The sequence below is a fragment of the Crocodylus porosus genome, unplaced genomic scaffold (assembly GCF_001723895.1).
Source record: "Crocodylus porosus isolate Cpor-Errol unplaced genomic scaffold, CroPor_comp1, whole genome shotgun sequence".
NCBI lineage: Eukaryota > Metazoa > Chordata > Crocodylia > Crocodylidae > Crocodylus > Crocodylus porosus.
In genome coordinates this window covers 49,211,763-49,228,525 of record NW_017728943.1, presented here as the reverse complement: position 1 = coordinate 49,228,525, position 16,763 = coordinate 49,211,763, and the positions used below count along the sequence as shown (strand labels likewise).

The 16,763-nt window shown below is 40.0% G+C and overlaps 1 protein-coding gene across 27 annotated transcripts in view; it reads right to left on the bottom strand.

The window, feature by feature from the left end:
• The window catches only part of NRXN1 (neurexin 1), a 1,194,206-nt gene that overhangs the window by 662,365 nt on the left and 515,078 nt on the right, over window positions 1-16,763 (bottom strand). The gene's annotated exons all lie outside the window — the stretch shown is intronic.

Sequence of the window (16,763 nt, the reverse complement as noted above, 5' to 3'; positions counted from 1 at the left end):
ATAAAACTGAAATACAGCACTGGCTATAAATCTAATGGACCAGCATTACAAATGTCCCGGTATTAAATCACATGTTTGTTGTACTTATAACCCTTGAGAAGCTGGATATGAAACAGTTATTTTCCAAGCAATAATGCTATGTTTTTTCTACTGTTTTTCAGCTTATTTTGATGGTATGGTGTTTTCTGTGTTACCAGTGACAGAAGTGTTGTATTTACGAGTCACTCAGTTGGCATTGATGTTAACAGGTATTTGTGATCTTGTTAAATTAATCAATAAAATGAATCAATAAGGTATGGTATATGCCTTGGGCAACTTCATAACTCTATTAGTATAAAAGAAATATAGTGGTGACATAAGTTAAAATCTCTTTTTAGCCCCCTAAAGCATGTCTAACATTAAAAGAAGATTTTAAAATGAAAGAAACAGATCCCCAGTGTGGTTAATCATTGCAACTCCACTGATTTAAATGGGGGTATGTCACTTTATGTCAGCTACCATAAAGTCTGCAAAACAAGCAAGGAATCTCTTTCAGGATATAGCCCTATGAAGTGCTGTTCCTCTCACAAGAACTTTAACACAAATTTGTGCCCAAAATGTGAAAAATCAGTACATACAAATCAGTCTATATAAATATAGAAATTAAATGACCCTGAACTTGATTTTACCCTAATATTAATCAGTATTTCCTACAGTGAATTGTCAGGTAAACTCCCAAACAGGTTAGCGGGAGTGTAGTTTCAAAGAGGTAGTAAAAGGTAAAAGGCTTTCCAGATCCTGTTCTGTGTTCAGTACTATGATGGCCAGCAATGGAAAAGTGATAGTACAACAATTGTGCCATGTTTTCTTTGCCAACAGAAACCAGAAGGGATTTCCCCTGAAATGAAAGATGTTTGTTGTGCTGAGAAAAAAAATTGAGAGGAAAAGTATAGATAGGGTGCATGTAGATGTGTATATTAGTGCGATGCAGTAAACTCCAGTACATATTGCACCAGAGTTTATTGCTCCATGGCACTATGTTTACACATGTGCCTGGGACAATAGCACATTGAGCCGGATTGGAGAAGCCCCAGCTGGCACAGGGTCCAGGGGTTCAGGCTGCTGGCCTGGACTGCTCTGCCCTGGCTCAACGTGCTGCAGCCCCTGTACCAAAGCACTCTTCTGCCCCAGCCAGCTAAGTCAGTATCTGCATGTGTGCTGCTGCGCAGTAAAACCTCCACCATAAGATAGTACTTGTATTTACAAGTACTAGCCTATGGCAGAGTTTATTAGTTTACTCCAGCCTAATAGCTCTGCATATGTAGATGCTAAGACATTTACTGTGGAGCTAATTAGGCAGCTCCACAGTAAACATCCTGTGTAGATGCCCCCACATTACAGAACATCAACAAAACTGAAAAGTTCCTGAAACTCAGATTTTGCAGTTTTGATCACCCCAGTTTGGAGACATATAAGAACTAATTTCCAAGGAACTAGGGAGAAATCTTGGTAATCTTTTCTAAACTTTAGAACAATAATTGTCAACCAGGTTGCCATAGCACCCTAGAGTGCCTTCAGATCCTTTCACGAGTGCTGCAGAGTGTGGTGTAATATTAGCACTGTTGGGTGTGCAAACATGATTCACAAGGTAAGCCCAGAAATTCAAATAGAAAATAATAGTGTTAAAAACATTCTGACCTGTTGTGTTTTTCCTTGCAACAGAAGAATTACTCTATTATTTTTCTGTAGTAAAAAAAAATGAGTGAAAGCTAAGAACATGCATTTTCCAAGCATTGCCTTGAGTCTACAAAGCTTGAGAACTACTGCTTTAGAAGTAAGAGGACCAGGAAGCATTCTATAAAACTGGAGGTAGAGAAGACTAAGGCCCCCAGATGGAAGATCTAGAATATGCATCTATAAGTATTCAGTCATTTTTCTGTTCTCAGCATGGAAACTATAGGAATTAAAGGTCTTAACTGATCTGATCAAACAGAACACAGAGCTATGTGGGCATAGCTGTGGATGGCTGCTCAGTCCAGCCTACAAGATGTGAATGCATGTACAGATATCAAAGACAGACAGACACTCCTTGTCATGAGTTCTAGTAAAACTTAAAGAACATTCTGCAAGGAACAGAGAGTCAATGAAATGATGTACTGACTTCTTGGAGCCAAGACCTGAGATATTACTTTAAAATTAAAATGGATTCTGAAATCAGTAGGCAGTGATCCCTTCCTGATGGTAAATATTGGCACAAAAGCAGTACTTCTTCTAATACCTCATTGACTGTAGATAGCTTATGGAGGCAACTGAAATTTCTGAGGAACTGTCTCCAAACTGTGGTTGAATGTTTGAAGGGCCTGTGCAAAACCATTTTTCTAGGGACTGAAGAGTTGGACGAGTTAGGAAACTATGGGCATATCTACACATGTATTTACATATGCCTAAACTTAATGTGCCTTTACATAAGGCACATTAAGGAGATTTAGCCACGCATCTACACATGGACATGCTAATGTGCATTAAGGTGCATTAAACTGAGGTGTGAATAGCTAAGTTGCATTAGCACAAATACAGATACATTAATGTGCATTAGTAGTATGTATCCATTCACACACACTGTGTTCATGTGCATTAGTGTGTCTACATGTTTGCTAATGTAACTTAGCTATTTATGCCTACATTTGATACCTGCTTTATGGAGGCATCAAATTTAGGCTCACATAGCCTTAAATCTCCATTTTTAAGGAGCATTAAGGGGATGCGCATATAGACATGAACCCTTAATGTGCCTTAAACATGGCGATTTTAGGCTATGCGTCCTTAAAAGAGGCACATATAGGTTCACCCTGTTAGACTAAAAGCAAAAAGGAAGGTGAATCAGAGGAAGAAATGAGCTCTCACTGGCTGCATCTACATGTGCAAACAGTCCATCTGAATAAATTCTGATGCAGTTCATGCCAGAATGTATTGTTCCTGTGAGCTGCGTCTTCACATGTGTCCAGCACTGCAGCATGTTGAGCTGGGGCAGTGTAGCCCTGCTGGGCAGGGGACCCAGGGGGCCATCTTGCAACCCAGAGCTGCTCTGCCCCAGCTCAACATGCTGTGGAGGAACTGGCTGGGGCATGAGGGTGCTATAGTGCGGGGTTAGCTGTCTGTCAGGTACCCCCCGCAAGCTGTAGCACCCTCATGCCATAGCCAGCCCCAGATACTGTCTAGATGTGTGTTGTGGCAGAGTAAATTGCACCGCCATAGGATAGTACTTGTGTTGGGCAGTACTACCCTATGGTGGAATTAATTAGTTTACTCTGGCCAAATAGCATTGCGTGTGTAGATGGTCATGTTTTACTGCAGAGCTAATTAGTCAACTCCACAGTAAAGCACATGTGTAGATGCCTCCATGTAGTATAAATCATGATGTTGAGAACAAAAGGAACCAAAGCAACAAGAGACACAGAAGGTATTATATAATTGTCAACATCCAGTGGTATGCAGTGCTGGGATCCTGGGTAAAGATAGGAAAAAATGCACATTTATGTGGATAAATTTGAACTAGGTGGTATTTAAAGGTACCTTTGTTGGAAAGTTCCCATGATTAGAATATCAAAATTAATAATGATAACCTTGTAGGAAGGACTGAGTGGACAAAAAGTAGAGGTGAATGAAACTGTCAAAAATAGCATTATCTGCTTCCAAGTCACAAACAGCTTAGAAGCAGTGATCTTGAATGCTGATTGATCAAGGACCTAAAAGCCTAAACACTAGAGGCAGCAAAAACTGATGTTTTCTACTCAACATCAAGCCATAGTAGACAACAGGATGACCAACTCCTTAAGTGCTTAGGATGAGTGTGAGAAAAAATGCCATGCAAAGTTCTCAAAATGAGTGACAAACACTGGAAGTCTCTTGCTCTCAGTATTAGAACATCCTCAAAATATGTAAACATTATACATGACATTTTCCTAATGCAAGAAGTAGAGCATCTAATATTGTAGAGAGAATGCAAGTAGAGAGAATTTTGTAGGGGACTTCATCTGGACAGATAAAGAGGAATAGTATTAAAACTAGAATTAAAACAAGTGATCATGCATGGATTTCACTGGAAGTGGGTAAACCAGTAGTATATACACTTGGTGTATATAATATAATAATATATTTTATTATATGTATTACAATATATTTCATACAACATAGAGAATATTATTACAGCAAATTATATTATAATATGATCATTATAAGAAATCATACTATGTATCTTGGTTTATGACTTATATGTATATGAGAAGGCCCAGATTCTCAAAACTGACCCAGATTACCTATGAAAAAGAATTAAAACAGAAAAATATGAATGATTATTGGGAACTGTTTAAGAGTATTTTATTAGATGGTCTAAAAGGCATAGTGTGTGAAAGAGAGTTATTATTAAAACATAACCTGACTTAGTGATGAATAAAAGCAGCTATAAAAAGGTTATTATACACATAGAATGGAATTTTTTCAGGAGATAGCAATGAATATAAGTTATAAGCTTGAAACTGTAAAAAACTGATAAAGGAAGCAAAAAAGGCGCATGGGCAGATCAATGCATAAACGATTTAAGAACTATAAAGAGCAATGTTAAGCAATTTTTAAAGTATGATAGGACCAAGAGGAATACTAACAACGGCATCAGGCACTATTTGATGAAAACTGGGCAGAAAAGGCAAATGTGTTAAATATCCCTGTTCTGTATTTGAGAGGAAAACAATCTGATACAGTATTAATTTCATATTTCAGGGGGATTTATTCTTGACTCTTCACTATTTAACACCTTTATCAGTGGTGTAGAAGATATAAAATCATTCCTGATAAATTTTGAACACTGTAGCAAAATCAGGAATTAATAAGTATTCAAGAGGGCACTGACACACAGCAATCTGGATCACCTGGTAATCTGGGTGCAAGAAACAAATATGCACTGCAATACAGCCAAAAGCTAGGGCAAACTTTTAAGCAAGGTATGTAGGTCATACTTTCAGAATGGGGTACTAGACAAAGCTTTGGTTGGGATGACCTAGTTGGGGATGGTCCTACTCTGAGCAGGGGGTTGGACTCAATGACCTCCTGAGTTCCATTCCAACCCTCATTTTTTCTGATTCTATGATTCTAGATCGGGGGAAGCAATGACTCAGAAAGACAATTGGAATAGCATTTAATAATAAGGTGAATACAACCTCTCAGACTGATATTGTGGTTAGAAGGCCAATGCAATAATTAGATTTATAAACAGGGGTGTATAGACTCTGATCCAGGAGATTATACTATTTAAAAGTGGTACAACCACTGTTGCAATACAATGTAAAATTCTCATGTCTATATTTCAAGGAAGATGATAAATTAAGAGAGGCAATAGAGAGGAACCATGAGAAGGGATAAGGACTAGAAACATATTTTATAGTGACAGACCAAAGGAGTGCAAGCTATTTATTTTATGAAAGAGGAGGTTAAACAGTTTTTTTTAACTATGGGTAGACTACGAGTACTTATATGAGGAACAAAAAGGTGCTAGCTGAAAGCTCTTTAGTCTAGCATGCAAAGGTACAACATGACACAGTAGCTGGAGGAAGAAGCTCAAAAATCAGATTTGAAAACTTGTTGGTTGGTTGCAATTTTTATTTAAAACTAGTGTGGGTAATGAATTAAGTGTTGTGCTGGAACAAGTTACCAACACACTATCACTGTATCAAGATTAGATTTTTTCCCTCTATAATATATGCTGTCATTCAAATCATAATTAATTCTAGAAAGTGTTATGGTCTATGTTATACAGGAAGTCAGCCTTCATGATCAAAACAGTCCTTTATGACACTAATCTATGCATCTATAAAATGAGTGTAATACACAATGTACAGTCACTGTAAGATCACAATCATGGTCACCAGAATTATATGTTTATATGCAAGCCAGGATATGATATTACCATAAGTAAGTGCATAATTGTAACAAAATAACTAATATGGCTTTTCAGAAATATCCTAGCAATTGCACGATAGTGCCTTGGAAACAATAATATTTACTAATAGTGGGAAAACAAAACTACCCAAAGTTTATCTGAATTATTTGGTGGCTTCTGTCTCCCATTCATGCTCTCCATTACTTCTCCACATTGTTTCCTCCCTTTTTTTTCTTTTCGTTCTCTTAAATCCTTCTTTATTTCTGCCTGGAGTATAATTAGATAACAACCCTAGTCTGGTCCTGATGACATTCTCTTCCTATCAGATCTTCGTCAGCTGTCTTTGAGCTGATCTTGCATTTGGTAGCGGACTCAGCTTGGATACTGCTTTTAACTACCACATCCCACTCCGTGTACAGACTTAAAGTATCTAGCCATTTGCAAATATAATAAAAATAACACAATTTACTGTGCATTCTGCATTCTTAGGTTCTTTATCTCAAATGTAAATGCAGATATTCCCAGACATAAAGGGTACTAATTTGCTTGATTCTTCCTCGGTGCATCTACACAAGATGCTAACTGCATAGTACACTAGTGTGCTGGGCAAAAACTGTGCTAATATGCTGTTGTGAAGTAGCTTTAGCCTACTGCGCAGTACCACAAGTAACTCTGCATCAATTTAGTACTTGGTTATCCAAGTACTAAATTTAATCTGCAGTAACTGTAGCACATTACTGAAAGTGTAGATGTACCCTCCCACCCCCGAGTGTCAATGACATTTGGCAGCCTCTTTCTTGTTAGTAGTTTTGAAATACTTCATTTTTGTTCATTAATGAAGCGTGTGACTGAACTGTAAAATGCATTACCTGTGTAGCTACATGTGAAATTAAGGTGAATAATAAACTCCAGCACATATCACACTGGAGTTTATTGTTCTGTCTTAATGTGCGTGTTAAGCTGGGTTAGAGCAGCCCTGGGTGGCAGGAAGCCTGGGGGGTCAGCCTGCCAGCCCGGGACTGCTGCAACCTGGCTCAATGTTCTGTGGAGGGGCTGGCTGGGGCAGAAGGGTGCTCCAGTGTGGGGTTAGCTGGGAGGCTAGTCACTGAGACATTTCCTGTGGAGCTAATTAGGCAGCTCTGCCATAAACATCTTGTGTAGCTGCGCCCAATGTTCTGAACATTTGAGGTTTGTTAATTAAATATTAAAAAAAAAAATTCTAATAACATTTATAAGACTTAATAATGTTCTATGATTCTATAACTTCATTACTTGGCATCAGGGCCATCCCTAGGGAGGGGTGAATTGGGGTGACCCAGAACCCACACTTTGGGGGGCCCCGTGGAGCTGGGTGGAATGGCTGTGGCAACTGCGCCGCTGGCTTTGCATCCAGTCGCTTACTACACGCTCCCTCCCCCCCATCACCACCACTGCTAATGGTGGTGCCAGCTTCTTCAGGTCTGGGGCACATGGGATTGGAGTGGAGGTGGGGCTCTGCATGGGCTGATTTGCCCTGGGTCCCACACCCTACTAGGGTCAGCTCTGCTTGGCATCATAGGTGCCTTCACTGGTCAAAAAACCCACAGAAGACATGCAATCAAAATGTATTAGCAATCGATAGATTGATAAAAAAAAAAAAAATCCATGGACAATTTCCCATAAAGAAGGAGGGAGAGAGAAATAAGACACGAACCATACATTTAAAGGTCCTAGTTCTTATAGGCATAGCATAAGAATCAATGGACTAGATTCTGCCCCCTCACTTCAAAGGCTCTTCAGGTTAATAAAGTTTGGAGAGGCCCCACATTAGAGTCCTTTAAAAGTGCTCCTATACCACTAGTATAAAAATGCTGAATGTTTTTTTACCCTTTCATTCCCCCCAACATATACACTCCTGCTATACTAAGGGAGTGATCAAGGGTGTGGTGAGCAACTGTTCACCAGGGCACCCTTGGGGAAAACTAGGATAATGGCAACAAACTCCTGGAAAACCAATTTATGCTTAACATTAGGAAAAATGTCTTCACAGTCAGGGTGTTTGGACTGTGGAATAAGCTCCCTCCAGAGGTGGTGCAATCACCTACCCTGGAGATCTTCAAGAGGAGACTGGACAGTCACCTTGCTGGCATCACCTGATCCCCAGTTATCTTTCCTGCTTGGTGCGGGGGGGCTGGACCTCATGATCTTCCGAGGTCCCTTCCAGCCTTTCAGTCTATGAATCTATGAGTATGTGTGTGTGTAGATATGTGTGTGTATATATATAGGTTTGTGGACCAGTCAAGGCACCTACAATGCCAAGTGATGAAATCCATTATTAATTCTTATAGCTCAAAGCTATTCTTTCACAGTTTGGAGATAGTTCCTCAGAAAGTTCAGCTGCCTTCATAAGCAAGTTTCTCACACACACACACATCCACATACACAGAGACATTATGTAAGAGAAAAGTAAAAGTTTTAAGAATGCAATCAACATTTGAGAATGCTCACCAGAGCGCCCCAAGGGATGACGAGTTGAACGGTCATAAACTACTCCGAGACCGTTTCAGGCTGGACATAAGGAAGAATTTCTTTACTGTCCGAGCCCCCAAGGTCTGGAACAGCCTGCCATTGGAGGTGGCTCAAGCACCTACACTGAGCACCTTCAGGAGCAAATTGGATGCTTATCTTGCTGGGATCCTATGACACCAGCTGACTTCCTGCCCTTTGGGTGGGGGGCTGGGCTCGGTGATCTCCGAGGTCCCTTCCAGCCGTAATGTCTATGAAATCTATGAAATTTAAAGATGCTGTTGTCGGGTCTAGTCTTAAGGCTAAGAATAACACTTCTCAGTTAGAATCACTCCTTTTTGACCTTCTGTTCTGTAATATTTTTTATTGGTAGAGTTGCAGGACAAGCTTTTGAGCATCGAATGCCCTTCCTCAGGTCTAAACTCAAACTCTGCTAACACGAATAAATGCTAGTAAATGCAGAAAATAAATATGCCCTATGTTACCATGGTTGACAAATTCTAAATTAACAAATATCACTTCCTCTAGGTGGTGAAGTACTTTGTCAGATTAAATCAAAATATTACTCCTTAAAACTTGCTAAATGTAAACAGCCACCCTGCTTATATCACAAGGAGTAGCATTTTTTTCACGTCTTCAAAAAGTATACGTGTTCATCTTATCACTTCTCCAATGTAAGGGATGACAGCTCTCTAAAACGGTAAGTAGTTTGGCCCCAAATGCTTCAGATTATTAGGTGAGCTTCGTTCTGCCTAAGAAAGGCAGTGGGAATTTTGCTCTTGATGTTAATAAGAGTGTTATTGAGGTTTACCACAGGCAAAGCTTGAGGCAGCTTTATGAGCCCAGTTGAACTGGCATCAGAAGAATTTATGTTTGCACATTTTCTTATATGACTTGAGAAAATATCTGTTACACAAAGCTTTACCTATCTTTAAAAAAATTCGAGGTCTGAAAGCAAAATTTGTCATTGAGGGACTTCATGCATTTGTGGTGCTCACTGGAGAACTTTAGATCTTGGAATTACCAAATAGTTTGAGCAGATCCATAAATGAAGATTTCTCATATGAGACGGATGTCTTTTTGTTAATATTCCTCTGTATAAATCCATGTCCCAAAACATGTGCTTAAGGGAACACAATAAAACACAAATTGCAAAAAAAAAAAAAAAAAAAATGGAGACAGTACAGCTCAAATTCTTGCAAGGGGATGCAAATCTGAATTAAACAGTACTATGGGAATTAGCTTTTACTGAGCTATTTGGGTAAGAGTTAGGAGGTAAAAGAATAGTTTTACTTATTTGCCATATAAGATATTCACACACTTTTTTTCTGATGGCATTCCTATACCTAACTGGGTTTTCATGTTCAAACTTTGAACATTCATAAATATTTATGGATCACGGTCTCTATATTTGTATGCAGCCAGAATATGACTTGCTTCTCTGCAGGTTTGCATCCCACAGATATAGTCTCTGCAGGTCTCCTGAGTTCAGGAACTTCTTCAGGCTAGTGCACAGGAAGAGAGATAAAAGGGACAGAGTGGAAGCAAGGCTGTAGAACCATCTGAAAGGATAATGCAGTGAGTACTCAATTACTTGCATCTCCAATAAATTTCAAGTACAATAACCTGTAAAATTTCCCTAGGTTACTAGCTCTGTACCAGATCCTAGTACCTGTTGGGCACAATCCAGCCCATATCATAACAATGAAATCCTGAAACAGAAGAGAAACATTGAAAAAAGAAGAGAGCCCAAATCTTGCCTTTTAGTGAAAGAAAATAGAGAACCATTGAGCATTTCAAACTGAGTATCTTCTCCTTTTCTCCATCTTTTGTTCTAAATAAAGAAAAATGGACAACTTTTGCAACTATGACTAACATTTGTCCATGCAATGCACAATCCTTAGGGGAAAACTGGAAAGACAAAAGCCATTTCAGCCCCTCTGACCGTTTAATATTTTATTTATATAATAAGGTTTTGGTCGTTATATGGCCTTACATGTACAGAACTTTAGTTTGAATAAATAAAACGCAAAGCACACTTAGGGTGTAGTGACATCTTACAATTAGCATGTGCTAATTTTAGTTGGTGTTAGAGTGTCCTTTGAGCAGTTGCACTTTAAGGGTTAAGACCCCTGTAATGTGCATAGCAAGTTAAATGCAAAATTACCAACAGATGGCTGGCAAGCAGAGGCATGACTAGGAACCAACTTGGCTCTGGGCTTGCCCAGCCTACCTGCTCTCAGGGGCTGGGTTTCACGTGGCCCATCAGCTGCTGTCTGCCCTGACTGGGTCCAGGCTGCCCCACTGCCCAGATTGGGCCCACAACCCTCCACCCCCACTGCCCCTCAACCAAGGCTCCCTCCTTGCCCCTTGGAATTCCCCCTCTACCCTCCCCCACCCCAAGAATCCCCTTTTGCCCCTCAGGGCTCCTCCTGCCTGGTCATTGTCACTGCCAGGCTGCTGCTGCTTTCTGGGCTCAGGCCAGCCCAGAGAAAGGCAGTGATGAGTGGGTGTCTCTTCCCTACTTGCTCCTCTGGGACAGCACTGACAGCCACAAGTAAGCTGGGAGTGGGGAGCTGAGATGTCAGAGGAAGGGCATGATCTGGGTATGCAGAGCATGGGCTGGCTTGACTTGGGGTTGCAAGGTGAAGGGTAGGTGGTATGTGCTGCCCGCCCCCATAGCCCCAGATTAGGCCTGCCACACTGTGCTGCCTATCCCTTCTCTCACAAGGCCAGATCAGGGACATCACGTTGTGTGCCATCTGCCCCCCCTGCCAGCCTAGATCAGGTCAGCTTCCCACACCCCTGGCACTCCTAGGCATCCCAGATCCCCACTCAAAACCCAACCAGCAGCTTCCTTCTTACCTGTGGCTGCCAGTGCTGTCCTGGGGGAGCAAGCAGAGGGATGCCTGCTTGCCACACCACTGCCACTGTCTGGGCTGAAGCAGTGGTGCCAGCAGGACAGGTGGGTTCCCTTTCCTTGTTCGCTCCCCCAGGACTGTACCACCAATCACAGGCGAGAATGTGGATGTGGGGGCAGGGGGAGACAGGGGGAGCCCCAAGGGGGAGATTCTCACCTTAAGGTGCCTTCCCAGCTACTTTCACTGTCACTGTGATGGAAGATAGAGAAGCTGGGAGTGGTTCCTCCTGGGAAGCTGAGGGATCACTCCTAACTGGTTTGGGGTCTGTGAAGCAGTCATACATGACTGCAACATGAGTTGCTCAAAATCAGTGAGAGATAATCTTTGCTGGAAGAGGCTTATGATTATGCATAAACTGCTCAGAGGGCCTACAGCATGTGTTCAGTGCCTTAATGTGTGGGCACTCCTGTTTTAAGCATCTCAACACATATTTAAGTTAATGTGTAACAACACCCTTAGAAAGCTTTAAACTAACAAGTTCACTTAACCTGAAATGAAATATTTGTAGGTTTTGTTGTTGTTTCCATGAAGAGAACAGTAACAGAGACCCAAAGTGAAATTTTCTTTGGTTTTCTAGTTTGTCCACTACTCCAAAACATCAATTATTCATATAGCCCCAGTTAGTAGAAGATATTCACAAGGACAGGACGTAGTCTATATAGAAAAGACTTGAGAAAATACTGCCAAATGTACATTTTTATGCTATTTCAGATGAAACAGGGTGAGCTAAAAAATTGCTTATGAAGTTTCATCCTAAAGCAAATATAAAACTGTACAATTCCTGCAGGGAATAAATGGACAATGGTCCAAAGAGCGATGGCCTAGGTTTGATAGGATATATAACCTGAGAGCTTCAAGCTGCAGGTTTGTTACTTCTCACTGATCCCTAGATCTCAAGGCTAATCAAATGCCTGCACTCAAACTATGTCAATTGCATTTGGCTTCCTTAAAGTGTCATTAAAGGAGGAAAACCCAAACCAGTGCTATGTAGGATACAGCCTTAAAGAAGCTAGACATGGGTCCAACTATCCAAAAAGAATAACTTATTGCCATTATGATAATCTGATGCTTTATTCAGTTTTACTGGCTCTGGTCCCACTTAAGTCAATGCAATTTTTGCCATTCAAGAACTCAAGTTTTTTTCAAGGGAAGTAGGCAAGTCATGTTTTTGATCAAATTGTACTGTACAAAGTAAATGCACAACAAAACCAGGTGTTTCTGCCCTCTGCTTTCTTGATCTAACCTGCAGATCAAGAAAGCAGAACAATTTGCAATTAGAATCTAGAACTCTTAATCAGGAAACCCATGTTTTACTCTGGCTCCAACAGATTTAAAACTGAGACTTTGGGTGATGTAAGCTCCCTTAGCCTCTGTTTGTCCATCTGTAAGATGGAAGGAACTACCTCAAAGAGTACAAATCTTACTCATCTGAGATGCAAGTGTGCCATCATTAGCATTGATCTTAATGGGACTTCTGAGGTTGTGTAGTTCCTTGGTCTTGAGTAAGGATGGCAAGATCAGTTACTTGAGATTCCAAAATACAAATAAAAAGATGACAGCAATGATGATGACAGATGCTGATATGTGTTAACCAATAGCCAGCTATTTCTTTTTCAATAAAGAGAAATGCCCACAAAGTTTTATTTAAGTGGGAAGCAGAAGGACACCACCATGGCAAAGGAGTGTGATCCTGTGACTATGTTCTCTACAAGCACAGATTTAAAAAATATATACTGCTTATGGCTGTTTGTTAAAATATAAAAATAAAATGTATCTGGTATGGTGAAAAGCTACATTTAATAAAAGCTGGGCTTGAGCAATAAATGTCTCCAGGTAAACATTAAAAAATAATATCCTATGCTGTAATAAGCCCAGCTAATGCTTTAGAGAACTGTGCTGAATGGTTAACTAGAGACAATAAATATGTTATGTTTATTGTTTCTGTAACTAAGCAACATGAAACTTTTCTGCATTCACCCTCCATAACATTATAGCATATATAGTGCATCATGCATTTTTTAAAAGGTTTCTGCTCAGAGCAAACAGATGCACTTAATGTAGATAATAAATATATGCTTTATTCAAATTGTTTATTGTCTCCTGAAATTCCCAGCAAGGCAAATACATACAACCTCCTTCCCTGATCTCTCCAGTGTTCTGAACTCATCCATGCACCAGGTATATCTTGGAAGACCCATTGCAAGGCATGCATATACACAGCTTAATTCATTCAGTTCATTCATTAAGCTTACTCCAGTTCAATTACGTTAGTTCTATGACTGTAAACCTGGAATAAACATGGTGGTCAAATGGGCACATCATGTTATTGAAGAGGGATTTTACATGCCATTAAAGCAAATGGGAAGTTTGTGGGAGACAAAGGCAGTTGGCCACCTTGCAAGAGGTGTTCAACTGAGAGTGGGGTGATGATGTATATTATACATGGGAAATTCAGGCTGGATACTGGGAAGAATGTTCTAACTATACGGCTGGTTAAGAAGAGGACGCAATTACTGAGAGAGGCTCTAGAATCTCCACCCTTGGCAGTTTTTTAATTTAGTTCAAACACTCAGCTGGGATATTTAAGAGATACAGATGGTCCTGCCTTGACCTTCAGCCCTATTTGCTATGATTCCATGATTACAAGAAAGCTGTTCAGTCAAGATGACACGTCACGGGATTGGGAGATTTGTATCTCTGCTGTGAGTCCTATTACTGACCTGCTGCATGACCTTGGACATGGTTTGCCTCTCTGTGCCTTTGCAATGCACTTTGAGATGTACAGATGAAAAGCACAACAGGAAAGCTGGGAAAGAGAACTGGTCTGCTCAGAATGAGTTTATAGAGTTGACATCACAAACATTTGTTTGTTTCTTGTCCCTGCTGCTCTGAATGTCTGAACAGGGACCTCTAAACAGGATGCTAAAGAATGGGTTTTTTATTTTGCTTTTTGTGGAGGAAGTAGTTCAATGGCATATTGTTTAATGTATTATGTTAGTAAAAATTGAAACCCAACATTTTTAATAACAGCTTTGATAGTGGGTCTATTCTATTGTTTTTTATTTTTACCCTGCTGTGGACATGAGTGTTTTAATGAAGAATATTTTTTCTTAATAGATTATGTTGTTATTTCTGTTTGTATGTTATTCCCGCTGTCAGCTGCCAGGCTGCTAAATGTTTTCTGACTGTGGTTGCTAAGTTCACCGTTTTTAATGAATGGGTTCAGGGTTTTCTATATTTGAATTTCCCATGGCAAAGACTCTTAGAAATTTCTTGGCAGCATCTAAATTGCGGAACTTAGAAATGGGTTGGTTCCACATAGGCTCAAACAGCTCCCAAGCAAGAATAAAGCCTCCGCCAAGACATAAGTCACAGAATAAAAGGAACAACAACAAAAATTACCAAAAAGAAAGCAAAATGAATTCTTTGAGGCAAAAGCAGCTTTATACTCATACATCACATGAAACCTACAGAACAAAACAAATCATGTACCACCTCAGATGACAATTCAGGAGAAAAAGGGGCTATTTAGAACATCATTTGTTTAGTTGGGTCTAGGCTTATTTTTTTCTTCCATCTCTCAGCACAGCAATAGGCTGCCAAATGCCACTAGGTTCAGAGAAAAGTTAAATGCATGGCTATGTCTTTCCCCTTCCAATTTAGCTGCCTTTCTTCAAGACCACGTGTTAAGTAAGAACTCTGTAAGGACTTTCTAACACTAGACTATATTTCAATAGAACAGTTAAATCATTATTATTTATATTGCTAGGGTACCCATTCTGTGGTAGGTGCCTTGCAGACTCTCTTTAAGGAGTTTTTAATATAAGGACAGAGACAAAAAGACAGAGATAACAGGAAAAGGAACAACTGTAGGCAATTTATGTACCATGTTTTGTAAGCAACATGGCAAAAGTTCATATTAAGAAGCATGGCAAAAGACCTTCATATTAAGAAGGTCTTAGATATATGGCTATAAGGAGTAATGTGGAAAAAACCCCCCAAAAATGGAATAGACAAAGCCAGAAATTAACACTGTCAGAGTAGAAACTATGTGAAGATTAACAATCTAGGACTGATAGGGTAGAGTTTTGTAGTTGTATGGTCAGTAAAATGAAAATTATTGTGCTTTAACAAAATATTTTACCATGAATACATCTATAAACATCTGAATTAATCTTTATGGTAAATTAAGCACAAATTTTAAAATATATGTTTCAAACAATCATAGGCTTCAGTTAGTTTATCAGCAGAACATGTATTCAGTACCTTTAGGTGAAATAAAGGATTTCTATATTCTATCGCTAATTAGTTTTTCCTCCTTGGAACAACTCCTTTCACTACTCTATTAGCAGCCAGCCGTTATCCTTAACCCTACTTATACTTCTCCATAATAATTATATCTGGCAGCCTGGATTTCTCTCTCCTGTCTCACTTTTCTAAGTTGCTTCTGAATCTAGCTGCTGAATAGCTATTGGCTGTGGGCCTTTCTGGCTGGATTCCATTTTGGATTGTTTTGTTCTGTTGGCTGATTCCTGATTTGAAAAGGCCCCTCTCTTCCACTGCCAGGCACATTGCCCATTAATTCCAGGCAGAAATGATTTTTTTTTCCTTGCTGCTGTTTGAACTGACTCTCCTGGTACTTTCCAGGTAGATTAATTTTTTTCCTTTTTCTGTTATGCTAGCTAGTTGCCCATGAAGCAGCCATGGCTATTGCTTACTAGCTACAGGAACTTGCCTCCTTTTTACTCTGGTAGTTGTTATATTATATTGGCTAACTTACTGGCTCGATCAAATTCTGCCTATGCAGCTGATGATCTGACAGCTTATGCTGCTGTTGCCTACCTTTTATTTTACATAGCTAGCTGATTTTCTTTAGGCTACGTACACATGTTCAAATGATGTGGGTGAAGTCTCCCAAGTAGAAAAACTGCCCTGCTAGAAAAACGTACCTGGAGATGTCTGGACAGATATTTGAATACTGAGCCCTTGAAGAGCAGAGAGTTTGCAGTGCTGACACTGTGCAGCCAAGAGGCCCCTGTGCACACATCTCAGTCTATCTGCCTGGAAACACAGTACAGTAGTGCATAGGGCAGCCCTGACTGGCTGACCCAGACTATTCAGAACAAATCAGTGTCTCCCTGCAAGCACAAAGATGTATTTCATAGATTTTATAGACATTAGGGCTGGAAGGGACCTCAAAAGATCATTGAGTCCAGCCCCCTGCCCCAGGGGCAGCAAGTTAGCAGGGGTCATATGATCCCAGCAAGATAAATGGGCTACGAAAGCGGCTTAGGAATCTTCAACCTGTGTACACTTGAGGTTTCTACTGGAGAGAAGTGACTCTCCTAGGAAAAACTGAATACCTTTACATAGCTTTTTAGTCACATCTCTCCCATTAGAAACCAAAAATGCATACTTTTCAAGAT